Source organism: Neomonachus schauinslandi, chromosome 10 (assembly GCF_002201575.2).
Source record: "Neomonachus schauinslandi chromosome 10, ASM220157v2, whole genome shotgun sequence".
Lineage (NCBI taxonomy): Eukaryota > Metazoa > Chordata > Mammalia > Carnivora > Phocidae > Neomonachus > Neomonachus schauinslandi.
Window position 1 is genome coordinate 51,869,279 of NC_058412.1, and position 14,684 is coordinate 51,883,962.

General features: G+C 42.4%; 1 long non-coding RNA gene across 1 annotated transcript in view; it reads left to right on the plus strand.

The window, feature by feature from the left end:
- Positions 1-1,656: 1,656 nt before the first annotated feature.
- LOC110588686 overlaps positions 1,657-14,684 on the plus strand; it is a 17,391-nt gene continuing 4,363 nt past the window's right edge. The window contains exon 1 of the long non-coding RNA XR_002480827.1: positions 1,657-1,712. This is a non-coding gene — a long non-coding RNA (uncharacterized LOC110588686). The remainder of the gene's footprint in view (positions 1,713-14,684) is intronic.

The following is a 14,684-nucleotide window of genomic DNA, read 5'->3' on the forward strand; positions in this document are numbered from 1 at the left end:
GACCCTGAGTTCAAGAGTTGCATGCTGTACCAACTGAGCCCGCCAGGCACTCCGTCCAGTGCTCTTGTTTCTTACCATTATACTGTACCACCATCATGGATTGAAGGGAAGAGATTGGGCATGAACTGTATTTTGTCCAACTTGAGAGGTGAGCATAGATCTGAAGGTCACAATGGGTTCAGACCTACATAAGCTTTATTTGTGATCTTAAGCATCTTATCACCATAGCATGTACTGGGTATTCTCTGAAGTGATTTTTTCCTAGATCCAAAGAAATCAAAGAGTGATGGGTCATTTTTGGTCTTCTGCTGAGGGGTTGAGTGTTCCCTGGCTGGGGCCAGGAAATGGAGCTGAATAAACACCTGTATCTTACTGCTTTTGGACCTAAGTAGGAGCTTTTCCTGTCTCTTGTTACTATGATTGTGTTTCCTAATACAACTGGTAATGATGAGAAGCAGAGCAGTGTATACATTGAGCACTTTATGTGCCATGCATTTGACATGGGTTGTCTCATCTATTCCTTAATGTAACCCTAGAAGCTAGTCACTCTTATCCCTATTTTATAGAAACAGAGATTAGGAAACATGCTTAAACTCACATAGTCAGTGCTGGGATTTGAATATGCATCTGGCTCTAGAGTCTACATTCTTAACCTCTACACTCTACCGTTTCTATTCTTTCCTTACCTGTCTAAAGCACGTAGTATGGGGCAGATGGCTTAGTAGGGCCAGTCCTATTTTTCCCATCTGAAAAATGGAAAGCTTTTGACTACTGGGCTAGAAATAAGGAGGCCTGTGATCTTGTCTTAACCTTGTCACCAACATCCAGGACTTCACTTTCCTCAGCCTTATTGTCCTCATTCATTAAACAAAAGGGTCACTCTAGATGGTCTCTTAGATCCCTTTTAACTTTGATGTTCTGATTGACTTTTTGAAGTGAGGAGAATAATATTTGCTCAGCTCCTTGATTTTGGAGTGGTGGTATTTGTGAGATTTTAGGGACCCTCTTTGTGCAAGGGAGGATGCCAGATTTCAGGACAGAGAATACTGCCTTCCTGAAGAAGGTAGGGCTGGGCTCTTTTTTTGAGGCTGGTTGCCTAGGGAACCTAGCCTCTGGCCAGCAACAGTCAGGAATGCTTTGGTTGAGAGTTGGGTACAGATAACTAAAACAAGCAGCACATTTAGGTTTCACTTTCCACCCTCCCCTGCCCCCCCCCACTCCCCAGCTACCTTTCCTTTAAAGCTCCCAGTTTTATACACTTTCTGTATGTTAGTACTTTGTTAAGAAGTTTGCTCTTTAATCTTCATAGTAATCTTATCAGATAAGTGTACTATTTTAAATCCGCAGATAATGAAAGCGAGGCAAATAGATTTAAATAATTTGTCTATAGTTACTCAAGTGGAAAGTGGTATCCAACCCACTGTATTGTACTGCCTGGTTGGAACTTAAAAAAAAAAAAGCAGAGGGAGGACTCTGTTTATTAATGATGTTTGTTTTGGTTTTGTTTTATTTAGAATGATAGACTCTTGGAGCTGGAAAGGGCCTTTGCGGTAATAGTCAATCTCCTTGTCTCCTGTCTGCCATCCAGTTACAGGAATGCTTTCCATTATCCTCCTGACAGATGATCACCCAAGTTCTTTTTGAATGTTTCCATTGCTGGGGAGCTCATCACTTCTTGAGGAATCCCATTATATGTTGAATAGCTCTCTTTGGTAAGATATTATTTCTTGTTTTGAATTGAAATCTAATTGAGATGACTTCTCATCAGTTTTAGGCCTGTTCCCTGGAACCGTGCAGGATAAATATAATCTATCTTTCACATGCCGATCTTGTGAATGTTTGAATACACTCTTCCTATTTATAAGGCATTTTGCAGTTTTCTCATAGCATCTAAACTTGATTTCAATTTGGATTGGTCTGCACAAAAGCAGTCTCTGTTTTTTACTGCTTTATAAGTACAGCCTTGCAACAACAAATCTATACTTCATTGCTTATGGTTAGGCACAAAATACGGGCCCTTCCCACATCTTTGGAGAATGAATGGATAGTGAGCTGAGTCTCTACAATTGTATATGAGTCTGGAGGGTTTGCAGTCTCCTACTTTTGTTATCTCTAGGACATTAGAGTGTCAGAGCTTCACACTGTCAGAGCTCACAAAATGGCTGGAAGTTTATCCGGGCATTTGACAAAACTGCATTTACTTCATCAGGCCACTAGGTGATGAACAACTCACAAACCTAGACTTCAAGGATGGTTGTGTATAGGACAGTTTCTGTTTATACTTGGAAAGGCTGTCAGAAGTCATCTGGTACAGCCTCATTAAAAGGTCTTTTTTGGGGGAGGGAAAACATGTCTTGTGTACACTTTGTCTTTCCCAGCTTTGCTCCAGTTTTAAATATTAATTTAATAGGATGCTTCTTTCTCTGAGTGATTTCTTTTCTTTTTTTAAAAATTTTTATTTATTTATTTATTTTAAAGATCTTATTTATTTATTTATTTATTTTGACAGAGACACAGCAAGAGAGGGAACACAAGCAGGGGGAGTGGGAGAGGGAGAAGCAGGCTTCCTGCTGAGCAAGGAGCCCGATGCGGGGCTCGATCCCAGGACCCTGGGATCATGACCTGAGCCGAAGGCAGACGCTTAACGACTGAGCTACCCAGGTGCCCCTTGGTTTGTGTCTTTTTATTTTTATTTTTATTTATTTTTATTTTATTTTTTTCTTTAAAGATTTTATTTATTTATTCACGAGAGACAGAGAGAGAGAGAGAGAGAAGCAGAGGGAGAAGCAGGCTCCCAAGGAGTAGGGAGCCCGATGCGGGACTCAATCCCAGGACCCTGGGATCATGACCTGAGCCGAAGGCAGATGCTTAACCATCTGAGCCACCCAGGCGCCCGGTTTGTGTCTTTTTAAAATAACTGCCTGCCACTTGTTGAACTGTTTAGACTTAAAAATTTGTCTTTTCTTAGTTCAAGGAAGTTTTATCGCTTTCCTTCCATCTGTTTCCAACCTCCTTACTTTACAGATGAAGAAACCAAGTCCAGAAAGGTTAAGTGACTTGTTCAAGGTCACTCAGCTAGTTAATAGTGAACCTCAAACAAATAACTTGATTTCTTTGATGAACTAGACTTTCATTGTATTGACTATTGCTCTATTGAAGAGCCATCATGAAAAACGTGGAAATTTTTTAGTGAGACAGGGATTTTGCTGAGGGTTCGTGAGGAGATGAAGGAGGAGGAAGAGATGATAAAGTTCATTACGATTAAAATATGGCCCATTTGGGGGTGCCTGGGTGGCTCAGTCAGTTGGGTGTCTGACTCTTGGTTTTTGCTCGGGTTGTGATCTCAGGGTCATGGGATTGAGCCCTGCATTACAGAGTCTTCTTGGGATTCTCTCCCTGTCTTTCTCCCTCCCTATCTGCCCCTCCCTCCCTCTAGGATAAATAAAATCTTTAAAAAAATGTGACCAATTTGAAGGACTATAAAATTCACAAGGTATCTTAGTTATTAGAGTTACCCCAGAGCTCTAAAACTTAATAAAGCTAGGAAGTTGAGTGAATACTTGGAGAATTAGATATCTAATTGTCAGGAGTTGGATAAGCATGGTCATGCCTTGTTGTAAATATTGGAAAACATGTAAGTATCTGAAAGCTTGGAGACAGGCATCATAAACTGTCTTATCAGTGGTCTGGTTTCTGTTTTGAATTACAGCCTGGGACCCTTTTCTACTGGGAACCACCTGTTCCTGGCTTTGTTGATCTTTGGATTTCCCCAGCTCTCAGTCCCTTTCAGTTTTGAAATGAAACCTACCCCAGAGGGTGAGGTCAGGTACTGAGAGGACTTTGACAGCTCACACCAGGTTGTTTTTTTCTAGAGTCTGGTATGTGACTGTGTGAAGTATAAGGCTCAGCAGGCTGTGATATAGACTGATTGATGGTGAATCAGCTTTTGGGTAAGGCCCAGGTAGTGCTATTTCTTTGGGTAACCAGGAAAACACGTAGACCAAATATGTTGTCTTTCATCCTTAGACAGTTGAAAGTTAAGAGTACAGTCATCAGAGATCTGCCATGATCTTGCTGCCTTTGGTTTACTGAAGAAGGAAAGGCATTATTTCAGTGTCTTTTCTCCTCGTTTTTAGAGCCTCCTTTCTTTTCAGGAAGGAGCCAAGTCCTTGGCTTCTTTCTGCTGCTCCAGCTTCTAAACGTTTATACTGTGCCTCCTGGAATTGCTGCTTTGATGTGAAGTGATTCCTCTAGATATCCCTAGACACACATACCCTCATGTCCTGACCCCAACCCCTTCACAGAATTTGGCTTCCCTCATCCCTTTGTTGTGAAACTGGTTTCCATGATACTCTAGCGCTTTGCTTGGAATCTTTATAAGCAGTACTGGCTCTTTCTTTAACTCACCCCGTACTACTTCTCCCTGATTTTGCCTGACTCTCCCCCAGCCACATCCCTCAGTACTACAAAGCTGCTTGTAGACCTTCAAATACTTTTTTTCTATTGAGATTTTTACTGGCCAGCAAGGCCACCTGATTCCTGTCCTTAAGGTTGGCATCTATACTCATTCTCCCATGGTGGTGGTGGTGGTGGTTATTTTTAAGATTTTATTTTTTTAGGTAATCTTTGCATCAATATTGGGCTCAAACTCACAACCCCAAGATCAAGAGACACATGTTCTACTGACTGAGCCAGCCGGGTGCCCCATGTTTGTTTAAGACTTTGGTGTCTGACCTCTCCTCCTGGGACTCTGGCCCAGGCTAGGGGATTGGTGGTCAGGCTTGGCCTGGGTCTAGTGATTCAGGGTAGACCATGGAATTAGGGAGCTTCGTGTTAATATCTTAGATGTGGGGAGATGGGAATCCTTAAGATCTGAACACCAAGTCCATTGGGAATGGAAGGGACAGAGAAAATTTAGCATCTGAAACAATGGATATCCTTTGTAGGCTCCCTCTTCTCCCATTTGTAGGCTCCCATTTAAAAAAAAAAAAATTAAGAGGTTTTTTTTAGAACAGTTTTAGGTTCACAGCTAAATTGAAGGGAAGATACAAAGATTCCCATTATTACTGTACTTGAGTAAGCTCTGTGCCCAAGGTGGGGCTCAAACTCACGACCCTGAGGTCAGGAATCACATGCTCTACCTACCAACTGAGCCAGTCAGGCGCCCTGAGATTCCCATTATTTTTTGAAAAGTTGATCTTTAGCTTTATAGGGAATGTAGTAACATAATCTAAAAAAAAATAAAATCTGTAGATTATTTTGAATTCTCCTGCTCCCCCACACCCATTTCAGTTATTATTGTATTCCTCAGAGGTGGTAACCTGTTAGTGTTTGGAATTTGTACATACCAGACTTTTTTTTCTCTGTGTTTACATGCATATGTATGAACCCAGAAAAGTGTTATTTTTTGTGTCTTATTTATACAAATGGGGTCACATTTTATGGATCATTTTGGTATTTCTTTGATTCAGTAAGGTGCCTTGACAATATTTCATATTGGTACATAAAGATACTTCTCATTGATTTTGGCTACTGTGTAATATTTTCTAGTATAGATATGCTGTATTTAGCTATTTTCCTATTGAGAGACATTAAGGTATTTCCATTTTTTTGTTGTTATAAAGGATTCTTGTGTTTTAAGTGTCAGCGTTCTCTTCCTAGGCCTTTTCTTTTCTCATACTCTTCCTGGGTGATCTCAACCCTTCTGACAGCTCCACTTAACCATCTACATATGGATGATGCCCAAATCTTTCTCCAGACCAGTGTCCAGCTTGCTCATGTGGACAGCATCACGAGGATGTTTTGCATACTCGCCATCATGCAGCCTCCTGCTTTTCCCACTTGCCTCATCCAGTGTCCTGTCACATGGTAAATAGCACGCAGTTATTAGGCCCAAAGGCTAGTAGTTATTGTCAGACTCCCTTTCCTTCCACAGTCAACAACCAGCCTGTCACTGGGACTTTTCCTCCGTAGTGTTTCTTGGATCCAGTTGCTTTCTTTCCTTCTTCATTGCCACTACCTTGTACCTTAGTTTTATGACTTATAAAATAGAATACTTGTGAGTATTAAATAAATTAACAACATGTAAAATGTTTAGAAAAATAGATCAGCACCCAGTAAGTGCTATGTGAATGTTGGTTGGGGTCATCATCATCATCATCATTGTTGTTGTTGGGTTCTTCTCATCTTAGTGTACATAATACATTTTCATTTCTACCTCCAGTCTTGATTTTATCCTTCCCCACCTTCATTTCACTCTGCACTTTGCAGTCAGAGTGATCTTTATAATATATATGAATGATCATGGTCTAACTTTCCTGCTTAAGAAACTTCAGTGATCTTGCCATTGGACTTTTACATGAATTGTCACCCCCACCTAGAAGGCTTTTTCCCTTGATCTTTTAATTACTGTTTTTTGGGGGTTTGTTGTTGTTTTGTTTTGAGATATATGTTTTTATTTATTTTTATTTTTTCTAAAGGTGTTATTTATTTGACAGAGAGAGAACACAAGCAGGGGGAGCAGCAGCGGGAGAGGGAGAAGCAGGCTCCCCACTGAGCAGTGAGCTTGATGCAGCTCGATCCCAGGACCCTGGGATCATGACTTGAGCCAAAGGCAGACACTTAACCGACTGAACCATCCAGACGCCCTGAGATCTCTGTTTTTAAATGTCATGTCCCCAGAGAGGCCCTCCCCTGACCACCTAATTATTCCAAAGTAGCCACCCATATCCTTTCTGTCACATAAGCTATTTTAATTCTTTCCATAGCACTTATTAATATGTGATATTTTTCTAGTTTATCCATGTATTTGTTTATATAGTCTCCTTCAATTAATTTTTATTTATTTATTTATTTTTTTAAGTAGGCTACACGCCCAGCCTCAGATCAAGAGTCACAAGCTTTACTGACTGAACCAGCCAGGCACCCCTGGTCTCCTCCAGTTAGAATTAAATTCTCTGAGAACAGGGATGTTGTCTGTTTTTTTCACTGTTATATTTCTAGTATGGATAACAATGTCTGGTACATTGTAGGCACTCAGTGACTTGCGAAGTGAATTATAAAACAGTTTCATATGTCTTATGAGGCCCTTTTTGGTCTCTCCAGCATCTTCTGCTTCAGGACACCCTCTGCTTTGGCCTCTCCATCCCCCAGCTCATCTCTTCAGATGTGTTTCCTTGCTGCAAGACCTTTGCATATGCTGTTCCCTCTACTTAGAACACTTTTTTTTTTTTTTTTTAAGATTTTATTTATTTATTTGAGAGAGAACATGAGAGGGGGGAGGGTCAGAGGGAGAAGCAGACTCCCCGCAGAGCAGGGAGCCCGATGCGGGACTCAATCCAGGGACTCCAGGATCATGACCCGAGCCGAAGGCAGTCACCCAACCAACTGAGCCACCCAGGCGCGCCTAGAACACTTTTCCTCAAGCGCCCAGCCACTGCCTGGGTATCTCCTATTTATCCTTCAAGTTTCAGCTTAGGTGTAACTTCACTTGACTGCCCTTCTTAGTCTTACAGCTCTACATGCATTACCTTTAATTATACATACTAATTATTTGTCTGTCTCCCTCACTAGATGGTAAGTTTTGTTGGGCAAAGGCCTGTGTCTTGCTCACCATGTATTAGTCGTAACCGCTGTGGGCTGGAAGCATCTCTTGAGGTGGGGTGCTGGGTAGGGCTACCCAGACTACCAATTGAGCGCTAAGAAGGTGCGTCTTCGAATGCCAGGGTAAGGTCTAGGCATTTGGCCCTGGCTCATTGTCATTCTCCTTATTCCATCTTTGGTGATTCCAGTGTTGGCCTGGATGAACTATCTAACATGCTTGAGAGGAATCATCTAATACACTTGTCTCTCTCTGAGACGTATTCATAAAAATCAGTGTAGCTGGCAGAGGACTTGCCCATGAATGGGGCCTGAGTGCTGAGGATAAAAGTTGGGGATCTGGGTAGGCAGATTATTTACTCTGAGTGGCTGATGGCAGAATAACTGAGAGTGGAGTGGAATTCTAAGCAAGGAAGGAAGCAAAAGGCCTTAGGGATAAGGTGAGGCAAAGATGAAACAGGAAGCTGAATCATTAAGTCAGAAGCCTAGAGAATCAGGATAATGGGTGGAGTGTACGAAAGGACAGGGCAAGCAGTTCACGATTAGGGCCATAAATAATCTTGGGGATTACTTAAATCATCTTTTGGCATTCTTACCTCTTTAGTGTGGAACCAGCTTTTGGATTAGAAGAAGGATCAGGTAGTTGACATATAAAGGTTTGAGCTAGATTGCATATTACTTTGTATTTTATGTGTTAATTACCTGAAAGTCAAATCCTCAGAAATCCTACTGTACCTTTTCCCCCACACTTCAGTTTCTGCTCCCTCTTAAATATAGTAGGTTTAACTAGCTAATTTTTGAAAAAGTTTCCTGTATAGAAGAAGCCTTTAGCAATCCTGGTGTTCCGCTAAGGTAGGCTGAGGATACTCCCTTCAGGTAGGGTGAGCACTCCTTCAGGCCGTACCTCCTCCCACCAGATCATGCATAGGAGCTGGCCTTAGCAGCCTCAGGAATTCAGGACTCTGCCTAGCCTGAATCTGTGGATTTCTCTCTGAATTTTGGGGAGGGACATGGGAGTGTAAAATATAGGGTGGTATTCTATCAGTGAGGCATAGTAGGAGTAGTAGAAGATTGGCTGGGTGTGCATAGATGGAGGATCTGAAGGTGTATAGGCAGTGGGCTTCAAAGTTTCTGACCTGGAATGGTCCTTGAATTTATGGCAGTATTAGGTTGCTTTAATGTGTCAAGTAGAGAATCTTGGTGAGTGGTGCCTGTCATTAGCCCTTGGAGGTGTTCTGTATATTTTTCTGTGTGGCCTGGAGGTCTTCTATAGACTGACTGGTAGCTGGCATCTTGGTGGGTGCTTGGTGAGGGGGAATCATGGGGATAGGAACAATACATACTGAAGAGAGGTATATTCTCTTTTGAAGGTTGGATAGAGTGATTGTGTGCACATCCTGGGCAGTCTAAGGGACTTAGAGTCCCTGCTCCCTGTCTTTGACTCCTCTTGTTCTCTAAGCCTCATGCTCTGATGTCCTGCCTTCTATTTTCTGCTTTGGTACCTTCAAATTTCATAATCCGTTCTGACTCCTCTTTCTAGATTACTCCATGTCCAGCTTGATTCTTGGCTCTACATGGTCCCCTAATTTTGACATTGCCAGCCACCTTCATGGAGGGCCTTCTCCGTTAGTCCTGTCTGTAGAACTGTGATTTTGAAGCTTTAATGCATCAGAAATACCCATGGGGGCAAAAGAGGAGTGTGCTGGATACTTATTTAAAATGCAGATTCCTGGGGCACCTGGGTGGCTCAGTCATTAAGCATCTATCTGCCTTCGGCTCAGGTCATGGTCCCGGGGCCCTGGGATCCAGCCCCGCATTGGGCTCCCTGCTCCGCGGGAAGCCTCTTCTCCCTCTCCCACTTCCCCTGCTTGTGTTCCCTCTCTCGCTGTGTCTCTCTCTGTCAAATAAAAAAAAAAAAGATTTAAAAAAATAAATAAAATGCAGATTCCTGGGGGTGCCTGGCTGGCTCAATCAGAAGAGCATGTGACTCTTGATCTTGGGGTTATGAGTTTGAGCCCCACGTTGGGTGTAGACCTTACTTAAAAAAATAAAAAAATAAAGTAAAATGCAAATTTCCGACCTCTACTCCCTAGCTTTTCTGATTCAGTAGGTATAAGGTGGTGATCAGGAATCTGCATTTTGATTGGCCTCCCAGATGACTTTGACTACAGTCATCATCTGCAGACCATATTTGGAGACACTGACAGGGGATTCTGCTGACCTCCCATCCCTAAAGGGGAAGAATAGGCTTTTGAACCCTTTACTTGGATTTAAAGGTCCTAGGAAACTTAGTCTGTCATCCAGTGGGAATAATGGATAACTATCTCTGTGTACCAGCATCTCATCTCGTTGCCACAGTAGATGCAGAGCCAGATGAGGTGTAGAAGGCCTTAATGACTAACCCATGGCAGGTCAGCACCTCTGGGATTTACGGGAAGCTTTAACTTTGGGCTCAGAAAACAGGCTAGAACATGGACCCTGAAGGCTATCGGTTGCACTGCAGATTTTCTCTAGGGTGCCTCTCTTTTCCTGTGCACATTGACCCTGTCCTAGTGTAGGCGGTCTTTATTTGGTTCCCAAGCTGTCTTCACTCCCTGTTGTGCCATCCTATACACAGCTGCCACTATCCTCCTATAAGACGACCCAACCTTGTCTCTCCTTTTCAAGTCCTCTGTTGCATTCCTGTTACCTATATGATCAAGTCCAAATGTCTTAGGTTGGAATAAACAGTCTTACACAATTTGGCCCAAATTGTGGCCTAAAGATCAAGGAAGATCTGGTCCCTGCCTTTTTCTCAAGTCTTAATCCCAAGCCCTTCTCTCATCTCCTGCGGCACCCTTACCTGCTCGTAGTTCCTTGACCTCTTCTTCTATTCTCTGGTTTCAGAGCCTTTGTAGTGCTCTACCCTCTGCCTAAAACAGTCTTTACCCTGCTCTTCACCTCATTAACTATCCCTTACTTTTAAGTGTCCGTTAAACATTATCTCCTCTTAGAAGTCTTTTCTGGCCACTCTATACAAAGCAACTCCATGTTACTTTTTATCTTCATACCTCGTTTGTTTCCATTAGACCACTTACTGCTTTTTACTAGTTTGTCTTTCTCTCCTATTAGATTATAAGTTCCATGAAGGTAGGGACCTTCTTGCTCATGGTTATATATTCAGTGCCTAGAGGCACTCAGGGAGTATTTGTTGACCATAAGTTACTTTTCATCTTCTTGTTAGTAGCTGTGTGGGTGCTTTGTGGCCCCGCACAGCTCTCACCCTTTGCATGTGTTGTTGCCTCTGCTGGAAGCACCCTTTCTCTCATCAGCTGGTCAGATTTTTTTCTTGTCTTTTTCCATTTCTCTAAGCAAGTCTTTAACTTCCCCAGGCAGTGCTAGTTAAATAGAGGCAGCTTTTTGGTTCTCTCGAATGGACTTCTTGCCCTATGTAGTGATTTCATCTATGTAAGAGATAGATGGTATTGCCCTTGGTTTATAGGTGATAAGCTAGAAGCTCTAAAAAGTGGATTAACTTGTAAATGGCAGAACTGAGATTCCAGCCCCACTGTAGAGCCCTCACTCATTCTACCTTGCTGTGATCTAAAAGAAACCAAATAGCAGACCCAGAGACACTGAAATGAAGAGATGTTTTTTTGTTTGGGTAATGAATGTGTGTGTGTGTAGTTTATTTATTTGTCTTACACTTCTTTAGAGTTAAACACAGTAAAAGGTGTACTATTAACAAGCCGTTTATAAGGATGATGGAGTAAAGGGTAACCAGAATATTCAGAGGACAATATGTATTTCATGTTTTCTTGATCATCTTTGGTGACTATGACACAGTCAACGTATACCCTAGTAGAAATAAGTCAAGGTGAAACACTATTAAATTCAAACCAAAGCAAGTATCAGTGATCATTAATAGTTGCTTGGAGGATATATAAAGAGTTAAATCTGAACGTTTTTGTTGAGGGAAAAAATATGCAAAATTGGTATGCATAGTCTTTAACACATTTTGCTTAAAAATACATCTAGTAAGATATATAGTAATATATTGTTAAGATACTAGTTGAATAGGGATGCATGGGTGGCTCAGTCGTTAAGCATCTGCTTTTGGTTCGGGTCATGATCCCAGGGTCCTGGGATCGAGCCCTGCGTTGAGCTCCCTGCTCAGCGGGGAGCCTGCTTCTCCCTCTGCCTCTGCTGCTCCCCCTGCTTGTACTCTCTCTCTCTCTGACAAATAAATAAAATCTTAAAAAAAAAAAAAGATACTAGTTGAATAAATTGTAGTGAATATTGCCATATTATGTCCCTGTTAAAAAGAATGAGACATACAGGCATGTACGCACTCACACCCTGATATGGAACAGTCTCTAAGATCTGTTATTAAGAGGAAACTAAGGCAAAGTACAGAATGGTGTTTGTGGCATGTTAGTAGTAGTATTTGTGTGAAAAAGGGGGAGGATTCTGTCTACTTATTATGCCCAGATTACCTCTTGTTTGTTTTGTTTTTAAAAATGTATTTATTTGAGAGAGAGAATGTGCATGTGTGAGAGACAGAGAGAAAGTGGGGGGAGGACCAGAGGGAGAGGGAGAGAATCTCTAGCAGATTCCCCACTGAGCACACAGAGCCCAGTGTGGGGTTCAGTCTCATGACCCTGAGGTAATGACCAGAACTGAAATCAAGAGTTGGATGCTTAAGTGACTGAACCACCCAGACACCCCAAGTTTTATAAATGTTTCAAGTACTTTGCTTTACCCTATAAATGTGATCCTGAAAAGTTGAATGTAAATGTATGTGTGTGTGGTGTGTGTGTCAACAGGGACGGGCTGGGGAAGCATCAAGTTGTATCTCTAAACTTCACAGGAAAGAGGAAGAAGGAAGATCCTTTTTGTCTAGTGAATGATCCGTAACTTAATATATTTGGACTTTTTTGTATGACATTTTTCTTGAAGTAAAACACGTCTCTACTGAGAATGGAACAAAAAAAGGGGAGATTGTGTTTGAAATTGAAGATACCTGTGTATGTCAGGATACCCACTATTTGTCTCTTCTTCCTGTTCATGCACTAGAAATCTTGGAGCCCCCCTTTTATAATCTGTTTCCTGTGTGTTGATTTTGTCTTTCCAAATGGAGTAAATTCTTTTTTTTTTTTTTTTTTAAAGATTTTATTTATTTATTTGAGAGAGAGAGAATGAGAGACAGAGAGCATGAGAGGGAGGAGGGTCAGAGGGAGAAGCAGGCTCCCCGCCGAGCAGGGAGCCCGATGCGGGACTCGATCCCGGGACTCCAGGATCATGACCTGAGCCGAAGGCAGTCGCCCAACCAACTGAGCCACCCAGGCGCCCCAAATGGAGTAAATTCTTGAAGGTGGGAGGCATATCTTATGATTATATCTTACAGTGACAAGCATAATAGAAGTTGCTCAGTAACTACATATTCAAGGAAGAAAAGAGAGGGGTGGAGAGAGAAAGAGGCTCCTCTATCAAAGAGATGATTGCTTTTGGATTTTCTCTGACTGTCTTGTTCTCTTTACTAGTAAAGAATATCTTCCAGTTGTAGACTAAGTGTGTTGGGGGATTTTGTGTGTGTGTGTGTGTGTGTGTGTGTGTGTGTGTTGGAGGGATGTTCCCTGCTGAAAGCCCAGGAAAGAGCAGAAGCTGGAATGGGGCATGAAGGCTGTTGACCTGATGGTGTGTAATGAGACTTCTGTATTGTAGCCCTGAGGAGAATCTCAGATTTCTGACCTGTTCCTAATTTCAAGCTTGGGTATTCAGCTGTCAGCATGGCAACTGGACCTGTATGTGCCATAGACTTCCTAAACTTAGTAGCATGTGGTAGGAATGTTTGATTAAAGTGATTTGTTGTTTTTGGTGAGAGTATGTGAAAACTCTTAACACTGGGCCTTGTGTATTGTTGGTATCCAAGAGGTGACAGAGAGTATGTGAGAAATATTTTGAAACTGTTAAGTCTTTCCTTAGGTCCCCTGCCTCTGTTCACATGCCTCCTACTCTCAGGCTAAATAGGAGATAAAAACATGGATTCCACCTTTGGGAAGTTGCCAATTCTTTACTGGTGGCTTTATGCTCAGGCAAGAGGTGTAATGGGCTTCCACATATCTGACAGCAAGTATATCTGGACCCTGTTCACCAGGTTACTCAAAACCTTACCCCAGACTGAAAACGTCACCTTGGGCAACATTCTTGGTAGGGACCTAGGCTTGAGCATCTTAGTAGGGAAGTCTGTGAATCTCTAGGGTAGTCATGCAAGGTGGTGAGTGTATGGGATTGGACATGAGTTTAACTTAGCCAGGGTAGCTTGTTGGGTGTAGCTATGGAGGAAGGGATAAAGTAGGGAGTAAAATGGGCCCAGCTCTGTGTCATTTCTGCTCCTAGGAAGATGTAGGCACTTGTGTGCCAGGGGCAGAGCTCTGGACTGTTGTGGCTAGTCACTTCCCTTTGAGAGTCAGTCTTACCCCTGGCTGCCCTGCAAGGCATTTGGGGTTTAGAAGGAGATGTGAAACGGAATCTGAATCAGATAGCCTTGCTTCAAATCTTTTTTTTTTTTTTTTTTTTTTAAGATTTTATTCGTTTGAGAGAGAGAGCACAAGTAGTAGGAGAGGCAGAGGGAGATGGAGAAGCGGACCCGCTGCCTAGCTGGAGCCCAACATGGGACATGAGACTCAGTCCCAGGACCTGGAGATCATGACCCAAGCTGAAGGCAGACGCCCAACCATCTGAGCCATCTAAGCGTCCCAGCCTTGCTTGAAATCTTACAGATCTGCAAGGACGAAGTGTGCGTCCTAGGATCTGTTTCCCATGTGCTGAAATAAGGAATCCCATCCAGGTGTATGGAGGTTTCCCTCCATCCTTCTTAGGCCCCTTCAGCTTGCCTTGATCTTAAGCTTTTATCCTTTTCGCACTATCACTGGCCTGGCATCTGGAAAGAGGAGGGAGAAGGGTGAGGAAGGAAGGGGAGAGTTAAAGAACTTGTAGGGGTAGGTGGATTTGTGGTCCTTAAATCCTTTCTGGAACAAAGTGTAGGGGGTGGCTCACTTGGTTGGGATCTGACTTTTTTTTTTTTTTTTTTTTTTTTTTTTTAA